Here is a 23,115-nt window from a genome sequence, read left to right on the forward strand (position 1 = left end):
TCCCAAAAGAGGAAATGTATTGACTAGAAAGTAAGTTCACATAATCAAACCCACAGTGGGCTTCCTATTAAGAGATGAGGAAAATGATGTACAAAAGTGCACTTTCTGCACCAGTTGGTTCAAGTATGTATTGCTGGAAGGAACACAAAAATATAGATGCCACAGGTTTACTCATCAGATGCCTCATAAAAGAAAGAACAGTCTGTTTCTTTGTTTCCATTCTGTTTGAAATGCAGAAACCTGGGAACAGGATAGGAGAGACCTGAATCTACAGCAAAGACCATCCCTTCTTAACAGTTCATCATGTGGCAACATCAACAAGACCCACCAAACAGAGACGATATTTAGGCCATGCTTTCTAACAATAAGAGAAATCTGTGGTGCTAAAATGTAATTACAATACCACCTGGAGCTGACCTCAAGTTCCATCTGTTTCCTGAGATGACTGCTATAGCTATGAACTGTAACTGAGATGCGGATGTCTGAACAACTCACTGGTGGCATTATCCAAGTGCTCAGTCTGCTCTATACTCTTTTATAATGGTGATGGTTTGCTTCTTTATTAAGGGCCTACTCCCGAGCTCACTGAAGCTGATGGGTTTTCTTTCCATTGATTTTAATGGGCCTTGGATCAGACTTTAAGTGACCATTTTTTAGAAAGTGAGCAACAGGTTTGAAAGGAACTTAGTGGCTTAATCGTTGCTGTTACTCAGCTTTATGATTAATACTTGTGTCAGATAGCAAGGTTTGTTAACAATGTAGTGACCTTGAAAACTCAGTGCAGCTCTATGACTTCTCCTGTTTGATGAGTAACTGCTCTATATACTGTGGAAGGGTGTAATTGAAAAGATGTCATCTAAAGCACCTTGAAGCTTGAGATGACTTAAATACATGGCTTGAGGTATCATATGAAACAGATATCGTTTTAAAATACTGTACAAACAGCTTAAATTACTGAAATTAAGAGTGGCAGGATTGTAACAGTGTTTGATGATAAAATGTATGTGTAGGGTGATTTGAATGTTAAGGTTATTGAACAACTACCTATGATTAAGCCTAACTAGCACAGGAGTATTACGACATCTGAAACTGTTGAACACTGATAGAGTGAATTTGGGGTTGGTACTTTGATATATTAGGAAATCTTCTGTGTGGGTGAGAGAGAGCATGAGGGGCTGTATCTATAAAGTGTAGTGACCATAGCAACAACTGCCAAATTAGTCCTTATTTAGTGAATAACGGAATTATTCCAACTGTTAATCTTAGAGAATTTACTTTGACTGGACAATTATTGATGGTGGCTGGTAAGTGGTGGGGGTTGGGGCTGGAAATGGGATGCACCTCCCACCCCTACCTGCACTCTCCCCCCACAAATATTTTCTGATCTCCCAGAGAAAAGCACCCAACCAGTTAGATCATTGGGGACTCTTCCCCTGCGCCAAGAAGTAAATGCTATGCCCTTCCCCCCTCTCCCAGAGCTCTTCTGCTGTAACTCCCACCTCTGCTCCCCTACTGCTCTTGAAAATTGACTGGCAGCCTCCCTCTGCTCTGCTTGCTACCACATGGCCCTTGCTGGGTCATAGGCTTCCCCTTATCTGCCTTTTAGCCCCTTTACAAAGTCACTGGTGCCTCTCCCAAGCCATAGGCCTGAAATTACTGGCCAGCTCCTCACCTCCTCTTTCTCTCTGTTCCTGTGCAGCTCTGTGCTGGATGCTGAGCCTGTGCTCTCACTGAGTCAATTCTTTAGCCCCAAAGGGGACTGAGAAGGGAGCCTGTGAGCATGCTCTGATCTCAGCCTGGTTCTATGCCTTTCATGATGGGAGGAGCTCTTTTAGGAGCTAGACCCCAGCACCCTCACCTGCCCTTCCTTCCACTGACTGCAGCACTAAAGCGGCCAGAATCTGCCAGCCCTGCCTCTTTTCTCCCATGCACACCCCATGCTGTGCTCTTCATTCTGCTGCTGGAGAGGAGGAGGGAAAGGGCAACATCTGCCAAAAAAGGGCTTTGCTTTAATGAAGAAAAAGAGAGGTGATTGAATTGGTGGGTTCAGCCCCATTGGCCCTTGTGACCAGTTACTTGTTCTATAAGGTGCCACAGAACTCTTTGTTGCTTTTTACAGATCCAGACTAACACGGCTACCCCTCTGGTACTTTAATAATGTGATACATGGGGGCAGGGGGGTAGTTCCCTTTGATGGACACCCAGCCAGTTAGCTATAAAATCCCTCTTCATCTGTTCTCTGCTTGCTTTACCTGTAAAGGGTTAACAAGCCCACAGGTAAAAGAAAAGGAGTGGGCACCTGACCAAAAGAGCCAATGGGAAGGTAGAACTTTTTAAAATTGAGAAAGAAACTTTCCCTTTTTCTGTTGTTCTCTGGGCTGCAGGGACATGGAGCAGTAATGCCGTAACTAGCTTTAAACCAGGTCTGATTGTAGATTATCAATTCATACCTCGAACCTACTTACCTGGAGCCTCAGAGATGTAAGTAAAATTAGGGAATGTTTAAAAAGACACGATTAGGGTTATTTCTTTTATTTTTTATTTTGGCTTGTGGATCTCCTCTGTGCTAACCCCAGATGCTTTTGTTTGCTTGTAACCTTTAAGATGAACTCCCAAGAAAGCTATTGTAGGTGCTTGATTTTTGGAATTGCTCTTTTAAAATCTAGCAAAAGCCTAAGTTCTAAGTATTTTTCCCCTTTTTGTTTTTAATAAAATTTACCTTTTTAAGAACAGGATTGGATTTTTGGTGTCCCAAGAGGTTTGTGCATTTTGTTTAATTAGCTGATAGCCACAGCTAATTTCCTTTGTTTTCTTTCTCAGCTCTTCCTGGAGGCAGGGGGTGAAAGGGCTTGAGGGTACCCCACAGGGAGGAATTCCCAAGTGAGCCTTCCTGGGTTCAAAGGATTTTTTGATTTTTAAAATTTGGGTGGTGAAGCATTTGCCAAGCCAAGGGCAGAGAAAAGCTGTAACCTTGGGAGTTTAATACCAGCCTGGAGTGGCCAGTATTTATTTTTAGAATCCTTGCAGGCCCCCACCTTCTGCAATCGGAGTGACAGAGTGGAGATTCAGCCTTGACAAATAACATGGCCTATAGTGCACCCTGGTGAAAGCAAAATTGTCTTCCCAGCATATAGTTTGATCAGATTAATATCCAATTATGAATTTGCAATGATTATGTTCATAAGAGTTTATTAACAGTTCTTGATGAGCTTTCAGCATTGTGTATAAGCTATGTAGCTATTTCTGTAGTTATAACCATATTTTATTTTTCTTGCTTGCAATTTAATGCTTTAATGCTATCTTTATAAGCTGCTGGTTTTGATAAAATTCAGAGTAGTTCTGTTGAGTTATGAATGAATGTTGCATTAATTCAGTGAATTTAATGATGAGATACTAATGAAATATTTCTTCTGACTAGTGCCACTATGCCATATTGCTCCCCCACTGCAATAGCTTCCCGTCTCTCTCCACATTGCAGTCAAACCCCTTTTACAGTTCTGCCTCTGCATACATCTTGACTGCACACCACTCCTCATTCCTGGACGACACTGTGCCCACAGAGTGCACTCGGGTGCTCTGTTACCTGGGGTTCTTTCAGCCCAAAGCTCTTGGTAACTTTTACTCTATGCGAGGTCATGTCAGGAAATAAATCAGGGGAGACACGGCCGTCTGACCGATAGATGGCTGGCACAAACAGGACAACACAAGAGTGCTTTCACTTAAAGCTACACTTTACTTAGTCTCAAGCACTTACACACGTCCGCAACAGGCTAGTAAAACACCCCCGACCCTCGATAATTACCAAAGCTGAGTGTGGCTCTTGAGTGGCACAGCGGCAGCCCATCTGCCGCTGGGGACTGCAAGATGTATACAGAGGGAGAATCCAGAAGAGTCCAACTACCTCAAACTTTTCCCCCTTATTTATAGATTAGTAATAGAATGACATGTCCCTTAAAGAAAACTTGTTAAGCAAGCAGTTCCAATGGTCAAGCAAGAGGTTTTCTTCTGATTATTGATTAACTAGGTGTGTTCCCCCCTACTCCGAGTTTACAGCCTTGAGACCCTGTTAGACACATTCCTGAGGGCACATCCTGCTCTTCTAAAATGCATGTATCAGCAACTTTAACACATTTCTTATCAGGAAGGACGCAGGGTCAAGTTGCCCTTTCTATGGCACCCCAAACCCCCTTCCCCCCTACCTTGGTCAAGCTGAGGCTGCGACCAGGGCCAGCTCCAGACCCCAGCGCGCCAAGCGCACGCTTGGGGCGGCATGCCGCGGGGGGCGCTCTGCCTGTCGCCGGGAGGGCGGCAGGTGGCTCCAGTGGACCTCCCGCAGGCATGCCTGTGGATGCTCCACCGGAGTCACGGGACCAGCGGACCCTCCGCAGGCACGTCTGCGGGAGGTCCACCGGAGTCACGGGACCAGCGGACCCTCCGCAGGCACGTCTGCGGGAGGTCCACCGGAGCCGCTGGACCGGCGACCGCCAGAGTGCCCCCCGCGGCATGCCGCCGTGCTTGGGGCGGCGAAATTGCTCGAGCCGCCCCTGGCTGCGACATGGCCAATTTACAGCTTGCTGACCTGGCTGCTTTTAGCAATAAGCAGTAGTGGGTTCAGGAATTTTACTGGTTTGCCAAATCTCCCCGTACAGCTCCTTCTCCTGCTTCGCCCACAAATAATTCCATGAGTTCTCCCATACTGCCATATATTTATATATATATAAAAATTGAACTGAACACATATGGAATATGGTCCTATATGCCTTGCAAACTCACTCTCTTCCTTAACATACCTTTTAAAAACTCAGCTGCCTATATCTGACCTATTTCCTGGATGCGGCCCACAAACCCTGAGATATTTAGTTAATTCATTTAAAATAATTATTTTAAAAGTGTACACAAAAAAGTCCATAACAACACACAAGATGCCATATGCTGACGTAATGATTCTAGTGTAAAGGTGGGATTCTACCAACATTTTAAGGTGCAAATTCACCCGGATGAACATTCTCTGCAATGTATCTGGATCATGTTCCAGCTTTTAATTGAATGTGTAAGGTGGCAATCAGTCCATCTGTATTCAGTAAGTGCCACCTGGGGTGACGTGTGACTCAGGAAAAAAAGAACAAGGCACCATTGGGAGATTGTCTGTATTACATATGCTGGAGTGACTCATTAAAGCGTGAACTGGTTCTCCTTGCAAGCAGACCTTCAGACAAGTGGATATGAGAAATCAACCTTGTTCTAGGCACTAATTAAAAAAAAAAGTCAGCGTGTCATATAGAACATTGCAGTTGTTACTGCAGTGATATTTAATCCATTTTAACATGCATTGTTAAGCCCGGTCCTTTTTTGCCCATCTTTGGTGAGGTTTAATACATAATGGTATTTTTTCCAGAGTAAAGGAAAATGCTGGTATCATTGTCAACTTTCCCACTGACAATAAAGCAAGTCCCTAATGTACAACTATTTTGCAGACTGTATGGTGCTATATAGCTGAGCATGTTAGGCTTGCTACACTGCTACTAGTATTATATTCCAGACTTACCTTGATTAAAGCTAAGATTCAGAGTACCTAGCAGTAACTTCAGGAAAAAAAACCCAAACCTTATAACAGTGCTGTAGTTAGCAGAAGGCCAGGCAATTCCGCCTGAATTTTAAACCTAATAGCAAGCTGAAAATTTGAAAGTAAAGAAGTGCAGTTAAAGCAGCTGAACAACTTTGACCCTGTCCCTGTAGCTATGGCATTGCCACCGCCCCTCTTTCCCCCCTGTCTCACCCTCAGTGTAAGATATTATCTTTTCGGACAAGGAAGTGTTTCTAAGGGCTTTCAGAAAGGTGCAGTCAATGGCTGAGTCTATCTTACATTTGGAAAAGACGTTGTCCTGGTACAGCAAGCGTGTCCCTTCTATCCTAGCATTTCCCCCTGGCCCTCTTCTTTTCATGGAGGCGTCACAAAGTTTGCAGTTTCTGTCATCTCCCAGTGGTAGCTGCCCATACCATTTAAAGATGGCCATTCGGAGGATTTGCTAACAAATGAGATAAATTCCTATGGCGACAGAAAAACTTCAGTGTCACTTCTGCAGTGGTTCTGCTGTGCGAGTCTGAGCTCCGCGTTACGGTGCCTGGGTTCCTGGCAATACAGAGGGGTGTTCAGGTTGCGGCAGGGACAAGCTAGGAGCATGGCCAGTGGATCCACAGGCCTAACAGCTCCTGTGTAAGAAATGCGCAGGTCCCCAGCTCCTACTCCAGTTTATGCTCTGCAGTAGTGATGGCACCATGGCTGCCCGGCCCATTTGTGTGAAGCCAAAGGTTGGATAGATGAGGGACACATTCCTCCCCTCTCAACCCCTTTCAGACTCCGTCTACTCAGTGTTAGCAGCTCTCGCAATTTTATCAGGAGTCTCACACTTTATTTTTAACATGAGCTGGGAGTTAATTATTATGGGGAGAACTCAGCTTTCATTTGAAAAAAGTTTCTAGCCCTCGTGGTTGCAGAGAAAGGCCTGAAAAGAGGAATCCTAAAGGCTCAAACCCCACACCGCAAATAAAAAGCCCAAATTTATTATTCTTAAAAATCTCATGATTTTTAAACCAATCTTATTATGGTGTGGCGCGGGGGGTGGCTGACTCAGGATTTTTAAGTGTTTGGCATTAGTGATACTGAAAGCCTGTTTATTCAAATTCTGTGTGAGCAGCATTATTTGGATTGATAGGAAGTTACTTATTGTACAAAGATAACGTTGAGGAGGATTTTTTAAGGTCTAAAGCAGCTATTTCCTGCATGCAGTCACACACACATGCAGACTGCTTTTCATCAGGCATTTGTCTATGGGGCCATCATATACAAATCTGAATAACATCACTACATATTCACAGCTTCTGCCACTATGCATGCCACTACACTATGTGTTTCAGCATTCAGAACAACATCTGTAGCTCAGTGGCCCTGGTCCAGTTACAGCCTTCGTTACATAAACATTTGCACCAAACCAGAAATCCCATTGAAGATTTGTCCAGGGGCCATTTTCCCAGAGGTAATTTGTTCAGTTTCACTGTGAATGTGAACATATTCCACCCCCCACCTCCCCTTATAACATCAGCACTGGCCTCTGGGGAGGAATGTTCCATGCAATCATCACATTTCTCTTTCATGTGCAGCTGGCTATACCTGCATGATGATTAGACTGAGAATCTAGGTTATTTCAGAGCATGCAACTGTGCTGTCCCAGCCCTTTCCCACTCAAGTGAGAAATTTCTGACCTTGGCCACTGAGCCTTCAACCTCTAAAATAGTCTATGATACTATGCCTCGGAGACACAGCAGTAAGTGCTGTGAGATGTATGGATGAAAAATGCTGTTTTAGAGCTAAATTATTAGTGCTGCTTATTAGCCTATATTTAAAACAAGTTAAAACAAGAACATCCCCACACCACTGGATGATAACCATTCATAAATGAAGTTATTTTAAACAGCAACCTCTGTAGGAGTTTGCAGTTTTCCAAGTGAAATATCAATTTGTTGTTTTCTGTCAGTTTCTTGGCTCGCTGGGTTAGTTCTCTGTCCTCATTGGTAATTGTAGCTCCACTCATTTTTTGAGAATTTCACTAACATGCTGGTCCAGTAAAAACAGCAGAGAGTCCTGTGGCACCTTATAGACTAACAGACGTATTGGAGCATGAGCTTTTGTGGTGAATACCCACTTCGTCGGATGCATGTACCTGCATCCGACGAAATGGGTATTCACCCATGAAAGCTCATGCTCCAATATGTCTGTTAGTCTATAAGGTGCCACAGGACTCTTTGCTGCTTTTACAGATCCAGACTAACACGGCTACCCCTCTGATGCTGGTCCAGATCATTAATGAAGTTACTAAATATGACTGGACTGAAGCTAGATCCCTGTGGTATCCCACTAGCTACCTCTCCCCAACTCGATATAGTTGAAGAGAGATGTACTGTTGTGTAGACTCTACTGTAGAAAGGAGTTCAGCGTCTAAGTCCTCAAACGTAGGCGTTTACGTGTCTCTCTCACACACATGCTATATACTGGATACCGATCTTTTTAACTCCAGGACAGATGCTGCTCCCTAGAGTTAGTGGGAACAGAATCGGGTCCAAGATATTTCCCACGGAAGATCTGAAAGACTGATCATTAATTATGAAAAAGACTAATATCTAAATCAATTTTCCATGAGCTAAAAATAAATCAAAAGTGTAAAAATGAATTATGCAGCTTGCCATTAGGCTGATCCTTCTGATGTCTCCAGCTAAGAGTAAAATTTGCAAAATTGCCATTTATCCAATTTAGTCAGGAATCTATTAGTCCCTCAGGATTCGAAAAGTAAGTCTCCTCCACTGTGCACCATCTTTTGTTAATAATGGGTGACTTTTCCTCTGTGAATTTCATAACACTTGGGTTTGATTTGAAAGCTTTTTACTTGCTGTGTGTTTGTTGGTAAATTTTAATACTTTTGTTAAACAGAGCGTTTTAGAGTACTGCATTATATGTGATGCTGCTGGGAACTGTTTGCTGCTGTGTGAAACTCTGGTGAAAAAAAGCACGAGAGAGACCGAGAGCCTTACTCACAAGCATGCTGTTATTCATGTCCTAGGCTTTCCACCTTGTTATATTCTTGTCCTGCTCCCCTGCAATATACATATTTCAAGGTCCTGGAAAAAATACATTAAACCTAAGTGCCAGGGTAACACAGACCGAAAATGTGATGCATCTCCTTGGGGTCCAACCTCTATAAGCAAAAATATATAGGCCAAAGATCTAAGAGAATATCTCACTGATTGCATGAAATGCAAAATAGAAACCAACAAAGCACCAAATACAAGGAAAAGATGTATAGGCTCAAATAACAAATATTTTATTTATAATTTACCATACACACTTAAAGTCCAGCCAAATAAACTAAGCCTGTTAAACCAGGACCAGAGTGTACCTCAAGACACTGGAAACATAAGAATCGCTGTACTGGAGCAGGTCAGTGGGTCATCTAGTCTAATAGCCTGTCTCAGGAAGCAGCCAGTATCAGTTGCAAGATGCAAGAAACGCTGAAGGGGACAATTATGGGATTACTTGCCCATAAGGAAGATTCTTCCCAACCCTCTAATTTTGAGATTGACTCATACACTGAAGCATGACTGTTTAGATTTTTGCTCTTTTAAGTTCTTACTTGTCTAACTTTGGATATTTGCACTATTCAACTAAATATCCAATTTAAAAAAACTGTTTGCTAAGTTCTTGTTTTCCAGCATGCCTTGTGGCACTGAGCTCCTGTGTGCATATAGAAATTTCCCTTTTTTCTGTTCAAACTTTTGTGTCTTGAAGCTTCATTATATTCCTCTATTATTGGAATAATGGGGCACTGCTATTCACCCCATCTTCTCTATTCTTTCTCATTATTTTGTATACTTTTATCATGTCTCTTCTTATTCATTTCATTTCTAAAGTAGACAGTCCCAATCTTTTCAGTTTTTCATGTATGCATAATTTTCCATGTCTAATCATTGCCACTACCTATCCCTGAAGCCCTCTCTTTAAAGCCCTGAAATGAATCCAGTTTTCCAGGCAAGGATGTATCACGGATTTATAAAAGGCATTGTTTTATTTTCTATCCCAGTTCTTATTTATCCTAACAGTATTTGCTTTTTTTCACAGCAGATGCACACTGAGCAGAGATTGTCATTGACCTGTTTGCTATGATGCATGAGTCTTTTTGCTGACTTGTTAATATTAATTTAGACCTCATTAAGGTCAGTATTATTTCAAATGATTCCATCCAACATGCATTTATTACCACTGTATTTCATCTACCATTGCATTGCCCACGCATCAGGGCCACCCAGAGGATTCAGGGGGCCTGGGGTCTTTGGCGGCTGGTCCCAGGGCAGAAGGACCCCCCGCCGCAGATCTTCGGGGCACTTCGGCGGTGGATCCCAGAGCGGAAGGACCCCACCCCCGCCGCCAAATTGGCGCCGAAGACCCGGAGCGGAAGAAGCTCCGGGCCCTGCGAGAGTTTTCTGGGGCCCCTGAAGCGAGTGAAGGACCCCGCTCCCGGGCCCCCGAAAAACTCTTGTGGGGGCTCCTGTGGGGCCCGAGACCTGGGGCAAATTGCCCCACTTTCCCCCCTCCCCTCTGGGCGGCCCTGCCACTCATCTTAGCTTTGTTAAATCCTTCTGGAGTTTCTCAGTCTTCTCTGGTCGTGATACAGAATTATTTAGGTTAGTTTTCTGCAAATTTTCCCACCTCTCTCTTCATTCTGTTTTCCAGATAAGTAGTGAACATATGAAATACCAGTGCTTGTGTGGAACCTTGAGTCAACCTGCCGCCAACCTTTTACCGTGCTAAAAAATGGACATTCATTCCAAATCTCCATTTTCTGACACATGGCAGTACTTTGCCTCTCCCTCCAGGACTACTTAGCTTCCTGAATAGCCTCTTGATAGGGAATTTGTCAATGTCTTTTGAAAAGTTCCAAAAGTTATTTCAATCTTTTTCTTCTATATCCAGCCACGTGGCTGACCCATTCAAAAATTCTACTACATTAAAAAGGCACAATTTTCCTGTGCCAAAGCCAGGCTGCTTAGCTCCTGTGATGTCATGACCGTCTTGTAATTCTATTTGTGATGACTATTTGTTTCAACCAATTTACCTAGTATTGAAGGGGGAAGGGTTACTGACATGTCATTTCCTGGATCATCTCTATTACCTTTTTATAAAAAGAGGGATGTCTGCTGTACTCCACTCCTCTGGTTTCGATTAGCTGAAGAAACAGCCATGTCAGTGGAAAATTCAAACATTTGAGCACGTGTGAGCCAACAGAGCTTCTGAGACATAAAAGAGTTTTCAACGTAATATCACAGTGCTCAGTGCATGAGCTGCAGTATGTACACACTAATCAGATCTGAGTTATTTAGGCCAATCCAGACGCACACCTGTGAGCCTTAAAGAGCCTAAGTGGTATAAAAGAGGTTTTATAATGTTGTGGTTTTACCTCAGCTCCACTATACACACTGCAGAAGGGCCAAAATATGGTCCTGTGCACCCAGGGAAACTGTACATATAAAATTATTGGATTTACTCAATTTAAAATTCAAATATACTGAAAAAACCACAGGTTTTCTTACTTGTGTTTGATTTGTATCTAGTGCCTGTCGAGTAAAGCTGCCATAAGGAAATATGCTACAACTTCAAGAATAAGGCTTGTTTTCTTGAAAGGAACATTTATTAAATCAAATTCTGACTTTTTGGAGTTACCCAGGCAGATCTCATTCCCCCTCCAACCCCCCTCCCCTTCCCGGCCCCAGAACAGGGGCAAAGTCTTTCACCCGCTGATCTGAGCCTCCTGCAAACATACCCCAATCAAGTGCCCCTTGTTGTTCTTAAAGGGGCAGCTCCCATTAAGAAATATACAAACAATAAAAGTACACCACAAAAACAGCTATTAATATAAAAACATTGATTCACTTCTAAATGAAATATCTTGCAGTGTTAAAGCATTACAACAATTACAAATCTTCCAGGTTTTCACCAATATAATATACTTGACAACACCATATACTTGAAGGGACTCTGACTTCTATGTGAGTTTGCTTTAGTAGCTGAATTCTGCGCCTCCTCTGAACTGATGGTGGCCCTTTAAATCTGCATTAAGATGAGTAGATTGCCAGCTGATTGGAAACGTTTTCATACTGCGAATTGTGGGTGAGAGGAGGAGGTTCTTCAACAAATTGATTTTCTAATCATGTTGGGAATTGCTCTGTTGTAGGAACAGGATTATATTAAAACATGAATGGAACACAGCAGAAAGCTGTATTACTGCTAGTCCTCTCACACAGTCATAGAGTATAAGGCCAACAGGGACCACTAGCTCATCTGTCTGACCTCCTGTGCATCACAGGCCACCAACCCAGCACCCGCACACTAAACCCAACAAATAAAATTAGACCAAAGTGTCACAGCTCACAGGAGACTAGACTGCTACATGCCACAGGCAGAGAATAGGAGGGATGGAAGTGCACCAAGGCCAAGAAATGATTAAGTGAGCGACACCCAGATGATCCTGGCAAGGGACCCACACCCATATGCTGCAGAGAAAGGTGGAACAACACCAAGGTCACTGCCAATCTGACCTTGGGGGAAATTCCTTCTTGTGCCTACATGTGGCAATCAGACCCTGAACACGTGGGCAAGAACCAGCCGGCCAAGCACCTGAGCCAGAGAATGCTCTGTGCCACCTCAGAGCCATGGCCCTGATGTTTTAGATGACGGCGCTACCCCTTCTCCCCTGAAAGGGTAGGGAAAAAATCCTTTCCTGACCCCTGCAGGTGGCTGACTGTGATCCTGAAGCACAAACTGTTAGGAATATAAATTGTAAGTGAGCCCAGAGCTGCTGAGCCCTGCCTCCCACCATCACCAGCAACCCTGTCACAAGGTCACACTCACCTTTGTTCAACTCACTCTTAAAGCTAACTAAGTTGTTTGCTCCCACAACTCCTATTGGGAGGCTATTGCAGAGCCTCACTCATCCGATGGTTAGAAACCATCTTCTAATTTCAGCCTGAATCTATTCATGGCCAGTTTAGATCGATTTGTACTTGGGCTAGCATTGTCCTTCAGCTTAAATAGCTCTTCCCCCTCCCTGCCTCCTACCTCCAATGTATTTAGTCTCTGAACTGACTGACCTTAATAATACTTGCATCCAACGAAGTGGGTATTCACCCATGAAAGCTCATGCTCCAATACGTCTGTTAGTCTATAAGGTGCCACAGGACTCTTTGCTGCTTTTACAGATCCAGACTAACATGGCTACCCCTCTGATACGTTCTTTAAGCTTTTCTTCCAAGTCATATGTGGTAATTTCCATTTCTAGACCCCCCAGCAGCCATACTGCCTTCTCATCTACTATTAACAACCTTCACTTATTTCTTTTAAATTCCGCTCCATTTCAAGAGCATGTGTGTAAGTATTTTCTCACTGCGGTCTATAAGCCATCATTTTTCAAGTGTTCCCCTCTTCCCCGCCCCAAAGGATTTCTACATTCAGATGACAAATCAAGCTACTCTAATTGCCAAATTGTAACTGCTTCTTCATCAAGAGACATCTCACAGAGATTCTGATTCAGAGTAACCAGGCAACCTTAAGACTCTTAGACTGGGAGGAAAAGAAAACTGCACACTCCTGCTGTAGCAGGAAAAAATGGTCCTTTCAAAAACTGTCCCAAAATGTGTGATTGTTGTTATGTTAGTGAAAATTAAAAAATGTTTTCATGAAGGAACATAAACGCTCATGCTTCAGGGCATAAGCCAGCCACTAACTGGTAGGAGTTTCTTGCAGCTTCTTCTGAAGTATCTAGTGCTAGCCACTCTCCGAGACAAGACACTGGACTGGATGGACTGCTGGATCTGGCAATTCTGTTTGGCCTATGAGTTGCTGAGCGCTTCCAGTTATATTTTAAAACTACTGTACACGTGTGCTAAAAGGCTGTCATGTAACATTTGCTTTTCATTCTCCAGCTTAGGTAATTATATCACGCGCATCACTGTGGTATCTGAGCACCTAACACTCTTGAATGTATTTGTCCTCAAAACACCACTGGGAGGTAGGGAAGTGCTATTAGCCTCATTTTATAGCTGGGGACCAGAGGCACAGTGAAACTAAATGACCTGTTTTTGTAGCAGAGCAGGACTTGAACCCAGAGCCCCCACATGTGCTCTAACCACCAGGCCATCCTTCCTCAGTAAGTTTTAGCAATATTGCATATATAATATTGAAAACAAAACCTACTGTGACTGCAGGGGTAAAGCTGAGAAATCAAGCATTCAGAACTCAGATAATTCCAAACTCTTAGGGCTGGGGAACAGCCAGTCTGCAGCGATCTCACACAGGGATGTGTGTACAAAAGTGGCCTACTGGAAAATGTCTACTGGTGCTTTCCCTGTGGTGTGGCAGCTCTGCACTGCTCCATATCATGCAGCTACATGGCCTACTGAATCCTTGCCACTGACTTCACGGGGAGAGGACTGGGGTGAAAGTCTCCAGTTTACTAGCCAACAGTCATGGAAAACACTGCGCTTATGTTCACCCGCCCCATGCTGCACATTTGTGGGGATGTGGGGGCTGAACATCTCACACAGGGATGTGTAGCACATAGGTGAGCAATCCTCTGTGCACAATGGCAAGACTCTCCTGGACTTTAATGGGAGCAGAAGTGGATTCTCAGTGCAGAAACTCGCCTTGCACATAGGTTGCATTTTCTACCCCACTTTCAATGTTAAATGTAAGATGTTACTGTTTTCAGTTTAATTAAGAAAATATACAGGATGGGCAGGTGGACACATTAACATGGGAAAACCCTGAACTTTTGGAATTTCCTGATTTTGGAATATGTCATTTCTCAAACATAGTTTTGTTGAGCAGGTACTCCAGAGAGCCACGACCTCTCATCTCCCATGGGGATCTCATCACCTTATGGGACCAGTCCCTATTTTCCAGGCTGGTTGAAAAGGCCTCTTTGCATCTGCCAGTCCAATCCTGTCTTTCAGCTGCCTTCTGTCTCTCTCCTCTTGTCTGTCAGCTCCAGAGCACATTCCTTGGGCTCTTGGCTCTGTCTCTCTCAGCTTGAAACCCATGACCGCTCCCGCTGCTGCTCATGCTGATGCTCTGCTCTCCTGCTCTGCTGAGCCAGGCTTTCTTGCAGTACCACTCCCTGTCAGAGATTGACCCAAAGGCCTTCTCCCTGCAGTTGCTTCCATTCAGCAGCCTAGGCAGCAAGCACAGTGCCAGAAACAGCAAAATGTGCTCTCCCCAAGCACCCCATCTTATGCTGGCCCCAGACTACAGCTCTTCAGCAAAACACTTCAGCATGTGCTCAACTTTGGGTATGTGTCTAGTTCCATTGACTTTGGGGGGCCTTAATCACTCGTTTTAAGTGCTTTGCTGAAGAAGGAAGGATGTAGTAGTTCCACTGATTTACTTAGGGCTACTCCCAGAGTGAGACGCAATTCAACGCGAGAACGAGTGGCAGCAGTGGGCCCTGTAGCTGTATGTTTCTGATTTATTCATGCATGTTGGATGTTTGTCCCTGTGTTGGCATTTCTGAAAAAGACAGGAATGTTGTAATTCTGGTCTGTCAAGGACAGAATGGTTAGGAAAGGATAGAGATCTGAGGAAGTAATCCTACACAGGAAGGATGTAGCAATGCTGTCAAAGAGAGCATCTGAGAGACCAGGGCCATTGGGTGAGCCTGCTGGGATAAACAATGTAATAGTGGGGAGTACCCTGTGTCTGCCATCTGATCATAACGGTGGCCATGAGCACAGAATATTGACAGAGAGCTGGGTGGAAATACAGTTTTCTCTCCAGTTACAATGGGGCAATCCCACTGAAATCAACAACGTTGAAGAGGTGTAACTCAGAGCAGAATGTGATGCTTCCCCTTTACCCCGATCCTGTGTACATTACTCCTGAGGGGATTCTGTTCCAAAAAAAATAAAATTCTGCACAAAAGATTTTAAAATTCTGCAAATTCTATTTGTCAATAAATAAATGTGGAGGCTTCGGCATGGCAGTGGTGAGCACAGGCCACTGACTGCACAGAGATAGATCACCCTGCACCCCTCTCCCAATCCCCCAGACATGGACTCTGTGGTAAAGTTGCACCTGACCCTGACACAGCGCAAGGACCAGCACTGTCCCAGAAATACCCCGGGACCCTGCCCCCCACCCTGCTGCCCCATGCCAAGCACACTAGATGCAGGCAGGCAGGCTCAGCCCAACAGGATCCAAGTATGGAGGGGCTTAGTGTAGGGAGATCCAGGTGTGGGGTGAGAGAGTTCTGTGTGGGACAATCTGGGTATGGGCGGCTTGGTGCAGGATTCAGGTCTGATGGAGATCTGGATGAACAGAGGCTCTTGGGGGGTGGGTTCTTGGTGCAGACACAATGAGACTCTACAGAGGGGTCTAGGTGAAGGTGGTTGGGGCTCAGCAGGAGGGGTTCTGGGTGTGAAGGGCTCAGCAGGGTCCAGATACTGGCTTGGTGGGGTGTGAATCGGGTGCTGGCTTGGTGGGGTTCAGTGGAGTGGGAGCCTGGATGCAAGGAGTTAGTCAGGGTGGTCCAGGTTTGGTGGGATGGGACTCATTGGGATGGGGGTTCAAGCATGGGGGGTGATCTGGGTTCAGGGGTGGGGAGTCCAGATGCAGGGAGGTGGAGCTTGGTGCAGGGGTTACGTGCAGCGGGTTTCCAGATGCAGAGAGTGAGGCTTGTCAGGGTGTGGGTTCGGGTTCAGAGGAGATCACGGGGGGGTTCTGGGTGCAGGGGATGAGGCTTGATGGGGCAATCTGGATATAAGAACATAAGAATGGCCATATTGGGTCAGACCAAAGATCCATCAAGCCCAATATCCTGTCCTCTAACAGTGGCCAATGGCAGGTGTCCCAAAGGGAATGAACAGAACAGGTTATCACCAAGTGATCCATGTCCTGTCACCTAGTGCATGGATATGAGGTGGGTCCAGATGCATGGGGGTTGGGTGGATGGGAAGCAGCCCCCCCATACAGTGACCCCTCTCTCCCACAGCTGAGGAGTGATGGGGGCAGGAAGCAGGGGGAGGATGCAGCGCTTCCTGGAGCCGGAAAGGTTTCTGGGGGTGGGTCTGACCCAGCCCTGGCCACTCCTTGCAGAGGAAGAGGAAGTCCTGTCCTCCCCAGCCAGGACTAATAGCTCAGCCTGGCACAGGGTAGGAGCCACTGGCTGGGGTGTTCCCTAAACCCCTCCCACCCAGTGATTTACCACTCCGATGGCTGCTCTGGGTGCCTGAAACAATGCACTTGTGCTGCTGGGAAGTTGCACATGACTGCTCTTGCAGCTTGCCTTTGCTTTCCTGTCAGACAACCATTTTTCTGCAGGGAAGCAAAGAAATCTGCAGCGGACATGAATTCTGCCTACATGCAGTGGCACAGAATCCCCCCAGGAGTAATATATGCATCCTTGGGATTTCCTGGCACTAGGGGAACCCTTCACCCTCTGCATCAGCCACTGTTATCACTGCTGTGGTTCACATTTGCAGTGCAAACTCCATACTGGAGGTGTAGTGGAGGGAACAAAGACGTAGTCTTTAGATTCCTTTATCATCACAGTAAGAACCATCTACTGCATGGCAATAGAAATATCTAATGAGCTTTACAAATCCTTCTTTGCATGGGGAAGGAGAAGAAAAACTAACTACAACCATCCCTATGCTGTCTGCAGATACCACAATTCAGCAAGGTCAAGGAATTGCACCTGAGAAGTGCAGGAAACGATCATATGAGGACTTTTAACAGCCTATTTGAGTCGCTCCTACCATCCAGGATACTGATTGTAAGGGAAATACTTTTGATTGTATTTCTAGTGCTTTTACATTTAGTACAGCATTGAATCTATATGTTATGCAATGGTCTTATATAAACCACTGTAATTATACATAGTAGTAAAATTAAAATAAATCTCAAAGTTTTCAAAAGTTAATACTTTTTAAAATTGTAATATATAAATGGATTTATTTATTGACGTTAGTGCTGGGGGCGGGGGGAGATAGAGCAAGGAGGAATGAATGTCAGAGCTCCACCTACTGATGTTTCTATATGCATCACAAGTCTACAAGGTTCTTTTGTTTTTTCCTCTTCACTATTGATAAAGTTAATTCAAGGCTCTTGCACTAGCTCCTGCAGATTCATGTTGTCACTTCTCCTTAAGGGGGCTACCGAAAATATTTTAATGGTATGAGTTGGTGGGGGATTTATATAAGTTCATGCAATTTTTCACCAGTTTGTTGTGCATGATTTTGGACCTTCTCCAAAATGTCTCTGAACTGACTGACCTTAATAATACTTGCATCCAACGAAGTGGGTATTCACCCATGAAAGCTCATGTTCCAATACGTCTGTTAGTCTGTAAGGTGCCACTGGACTCTTTGCTGCTAATAATACTTTGCCATTGTAGGACATTACAAAACCCTGTTTAGCACTTAAAATATCATTTTCCCATGTTATAGCTGGGGCAGAGAATAAGTGGTGCAGAGAAGTTAAATTCACAAGTCTGCAAATCAAGGCATTGTGAGAATGAGGATTAAAACCCAGGTTTTGGAATTTCCAGTCCTCTGCTTAATTGGCAAGAGAATCCATCCTCCTGTGTGACTCCCTGAGGCCAAAACTTTCAAACATGTGTGACCAGAATTAGGGACCTAAAGAGTGGTCTGAGTTTCACAGGCATTGGGCCACCTCAGCTTCCGTTGACACCAGTTAGAATTATTTGGTAGAGTATTTGTGGAAGAAGCTGGGCTGGATCCAGTCTCTGTTTTGTGACAACACAATTTGCTGATTTATCTGTAGTGTATTGTGATGTCCAAAAATGTTGTATTCAGGGTTCTCAACCCATGACAGGATTGTAGGAGACATGGATAAGTTGGGAGGGGAAAAGATTGCATGATAATTGCTAACAGTGATATAGAAAAGAGGTACACTTCTACCCCGATATAACGCAACTTGATATAACACACATTCGGATATAATGCGGTAAAGCAGTGCTCTGGGGGGGGGGGGGAAGGGGAGCTGCACACTCCGGCAGATCAAAGCAAGTTCGATATAACGTAGTTTCACCTATAACGCGGTAAGATTTTTTTGGCTCCCGAGGACAGCGCTATATCAGGGTAGAGGTGTAAAAGGCAAATCAATTCATACTGAAGGATGTTGCACAGTATTTACTCTTTCATTCTGCACTGCATTTCTTTTCAGTTGCTGGTTCTGGGATGCAGTTGGCTAATCAGAATAAAGAGAGTTGTCTTTGCTTAGAAAGATGTTTATAAATAGACATATGCATTTGTTTTAAGTGAAAACAATACTTGTAATGGAAATACATGCAGGGAAGATGATTGCATCATCACTGTTTTTTGTAACATCAGTTTGAGACAGGCAGTGCTGATTCAAATCCAGTACATTAGCAACCCTCAGTGGACAGAATGGAGTACTACATAGGAGAGATTCTGAGCTATTGTGTAAATGCAATGAAAGCTACTGCACCTTGTAGATCAAGAAAAAAAATCAACAGGAAAAGATCCCAGTAGATGCTCTACTTCAGGTAAGCCATAGTAGCTGAACAAATTCAAACCCTGAATACTTCCTATTTATGATTTCTGGCCAGAATTTAACCTTACAGCAAACATAAGGGATAGAGTTGAGAAGAAATTACACAGTTAAAAGTGAAAGCCTGAATCAAAGTTCATTGAAATCAATGGAAAGACCATTGATTTCAATTGGCTTTGGATAAGGCCCAAAATCTTGATCAGTTTACTCATGTAAGTAATCCCATTGAATGAAATGACAGTACTCATGTAAGTAATGTAAATGGAATTTGGCCTTCTATATGCAGGCAGAGCTTTTTGTTCCATCTGACCAAAACAATCATATAGCACTTACAGTTTGTCCCTATGTGCCCTATTAGTTCTTAGGGAGTAAAACTGTATCAGCAATATATCTTGACATCAGTGATCAAAATATATGCATAGGAAAAATGATACATTCAATGCAAATAGTGGGGAAAGAGTCAGCTATATTCCTGTCTGCCCAAGGCATGGGTCCGATAGCTCCATGCCCCCTTCAGAATGTGGATTTCCTAGATGACCCACTGCTATTACCAGACAGGAAAGAAAAGGGTTTCTTACACGTGAATATAAACTAAGGTGCAGGGGAAAAGGAGCACTGTGTACAGTAATGGACATCTCATCATTAAAAGGAACATCAGCACACTGGAGAAACCAGAAACAAACTGTAACAGAAAAGGCTATGTGGACTAGAACATATGCCAAGAGGTTACAGCCTCACAGGGGGCAAATTCCGACACGGTGTAAGTGGGTTTGTAATATCATTGACTTCAGTGGAATTTCACTCACTCGCACCAGGTCTGGGTTTGGCCAGTTCTGTAAAATGTAGAGGTAAGGAGAGAAAAAGGTGTAACAACGGATAAAATGGTCAAAAGCACCTAGACCCCATTTTCAAACATGACAGGCATGTAGGTGCTTCAGTCTCGTTGGAAGTCATTAATACCGAGGCTTCTAAATGCAGTTTGAAAATGGGACTCAGGCGCCTAACTCATGTAGACACTTGTGAACATTTTATCCTCTATAATTGTCTGGGAGTTGGTAGCATAACACAGGACAAGGGATTATTTACACTAGCTGGGAATGACAGAACATTGAAAGAAGCCAAACCCTAATGAGAACACAGCATTGAGAAGTGTGGGGGTAGGAGGGGGTGTTGCTATGCTTTGTTTTTGCCTTTGGAAGGAAGCGAGAAGTAACAGCATTTAACCTTGAGTTACAAGGGATGAGACTAAGTAAAGGAAAGTATGTGCTGAGTATCAGGGGAAATGTCATATCAGTAGTGCCCAATAGACTGTAAAATAGGCAGAGAAGGGTGTCCACAGAGATGTAGCTGAATAAGTTAAAACTAAACTGGACAGTATTCAAGAATAGCCTGTAGGTAACACGCCTCTAATGGCAACAGGACGGACTACGTGACCTAAAAGATCCTTTCCCAGTTCTAGCACCCACTCTGTACATGAAAATTGTTCCAATTTAATTAATATGTTTCAGCTAGATCAGTTACAGTCTCTCTTTAACTTAGAATGTCTGCACACGGGAACTGCATAGAGTAAACTAAAGCAGTTTAGAAATGGATTTTGTTACATCAGTGTAACTTCTGGCTTAATTTGTATCATTTTGTTTCAAATATTATTGTTGTAGCATGTCAGAAGATAACACTCTTGCATTTAGCTTTACAAATTCTTTTCCTTAGTGTTCAAGCAAGATTTTAGACTTCGAAGAAAATACCGCAGTGGTGTTGATTTTTCTGATGTTTTTTTGGCAGAGCTGGCAAGCAGCAAGGAAGTTTGCTCTCTCCCTTCATCTCTCTAACTAAAGGCAATTCTTGAGGCAGAGTTACCGCCTTGGAACAGGGCATTGGAGTTTAGGCTGAGATCCCTGAAAGATAGAATTGCCTGTGGGCTGATTGTGGCCATCTCTGTTCAAGGACTGGTGTATATAGTATTAAAATAAACAAGCTGCCCTAAGAATATACCCAGACTCTGTGTCACTGATTTCTCTTCCACCAGGAAGCTGAGCTGCATGACTCCAACATCTGCTACCACTCAGCAGGAGAGTGGCATTATCTAAATGCAACGGCAGCTCCACACTTCAAAAACAGACCATTTATGTCATACAGTATCTCACAGTATTTCCTTTCCTTATTATTTATGATGTATAAAGCAGATGGAAGTCATTATTCTAATTTAATTTTTTTCTGCTTGTTTTACATTAAAATCCACATCTTGTCTGCCCTGGGAAATTCTATGGTCAGGTGAAGAACTGGAGGTGTAGAACAGTGGTTCTCAACCAGGGATACATATACCCCTGGGGATACTCAGAGGTCTCCCAGGGGCACATCAACTCATCTAAGTATTTGCCTAGTTTTACAACAGGCTACAAAAAAAGCACTAACAAAGTCAGTGCAAACTAAAATTTCATACCGACAATGACTTGTTTATACTGCTCTATGTACTATAGACTGAAATGTAAGTACAGCAGTTATATTCCAATCCATGTATTTGATAATTATATGGTAGAGGTGAGAAAGTAAGCAATTATTCAGTAACAGTGTGGCTGTCACACTTTTCTATTTTTATGTCTGATTTTGTAAGCAAGTAGTTTTTAAGTGAGGTGAAACATGGGGGTACACAAGACAGATCAGACTCCTGAAAGGGGTACAGTAGTCTGGAAAGGTTGAGAGCCACTGATGTAGAACATCACAGATACCAAGGCAGTGAAACTTGATTAGCTGAGAACTGGGAAGTGACTTTTATACATCTTGTTTGAAACAGAAAAAAGAAAAAAAACCTACAAAAACACAACTTTTCAGGCTGCCTCTATTGCACCCTAAGGAAGAGGAAATAGATACAAACCCATTTTTCCTCTTAGAAAATCACCTTTATAAAACCGTTGAAACACTCAGTAGGAGAGAGATGAACTGTCCTCGATGGTCTTGTCTGGGTTTTGTTGGAGGATTTTGGGGAACTGAGAGGTGGCTTGTCCTGGAGCTCTTTTCTGGGAGGAAGCAGAAGCCCTGCAGCAGTAGTGAGGTGGATGTAATTGGGTCCAGTACCCAGGTAAGTAGAAGCAGGGCCGGCTTCAGACCCCAGCGCGCCAAGCGCGCGCTTGGGGCGGCATGCCATGGGAGGGCGGCAGGCGTCTCCGGTGGACCTCCCGCAGGCGTGCCTGCGGAGGGTCCGCTGGTTCCGCGGCTTCGGTGGAGCATCCGCAGGCGTGCCTGCGGGAGGTCCACTGGAGCTGCGGGACCAGCGGACCCTCCGCAGGCACGTCTGCAGGAGGTCCACCAGAGCCGCGGGACCGGCGACTGCCAGAGTGCCCCCCGCGGCATGCCGCCCTGCTTGGGGTGGTGCAATTCCTAGAGCCGCCCCTGAGTAGAAGGATGGATCTCACAGCTTGGAGGGATCAACTCAAATCTTTTGCCTACGGGGTAATGGAAAGGAACCAGAAGCTGAGAGTTGGGGCAAGCTGAGCTCTTCCTGTGTGGTATGGGGGAAGTCTAGTACTTATGAGGCAAACCAAGTTTGGTTCTTGTCCGGGAGCTAAGGGAGGGGTCTGGCAGTTGGAAGTAGTTGCAATTTGAGACTCTTGTCCAAGGGACAGGGAAGGATTCCAGGAGCTGGGAGCCAGGTTAGGTGAGGGTTTGTGCGTAGGGGCCAGAGATGTTGCAGGCAGCTGGAAGATGAGATATGACAGGTCTGAGTGGTGAGGGATGGTTTCACAGAGCTGAGTGGTGAGGATGTGTGTGTTTCTAGGAGACTATAATAGTAAAATTCATCCACCTTTAAATTAGGTCTTCACAAAAAGCCCTTGTGGAATATTCACATCATATCACTGGAATATTTCTGTTGACTTCCTTATGTTCTGCCTTAAGGTCCAATTTCAAATCTGCTCCTTCACAACACAAAACGTTGACAACTGAATGTATTCTCCTTTCTCCCTAAATTTTTCTGTCCATAATCTGGGATT

At 44.2% G+C, this 23,115-nt stretch overlaps 1 long non-coding RNA gene across 1 annotated transcript; it reads left to right on the forward strand.

Moving 5' to 3' along the window:
* Window positions 1–1,242: 1,242 nt before the first annotated feature.
* LOC123362560 lies at window positions 1,243–21,014 on the forward strand. Its single transcript, XR_006576484.1, has 5 exons — window positions 1,243–1,304; window positions 2,385–2,481; window positions 17,259–17,369; window positions 18,949–19,124; window positions 20,912–21,014. It is a non-coding gene; the product is annotated as an uncharacterized LOC123362560 (long non-coding RNA).
* The last annotated feature ends 2,101 nt before the right edge of the window (window positions 21,015–23,115 follow it).

The sequence above is a fragment of the Mauremys mutica genome, chromosome 2 (assembly GCF_020497125.1).
Source record: "Mauremys mutica isolate MM-2020 ecotype Southern chromosome 2, ASM2049712v1, whole genome shotgun sequence".
Lineage (NCBI taxonomy): Eukaryota > Metazoa > Chordata > Testudines > Geoemydidae > Mauremys > Mauremys mutica.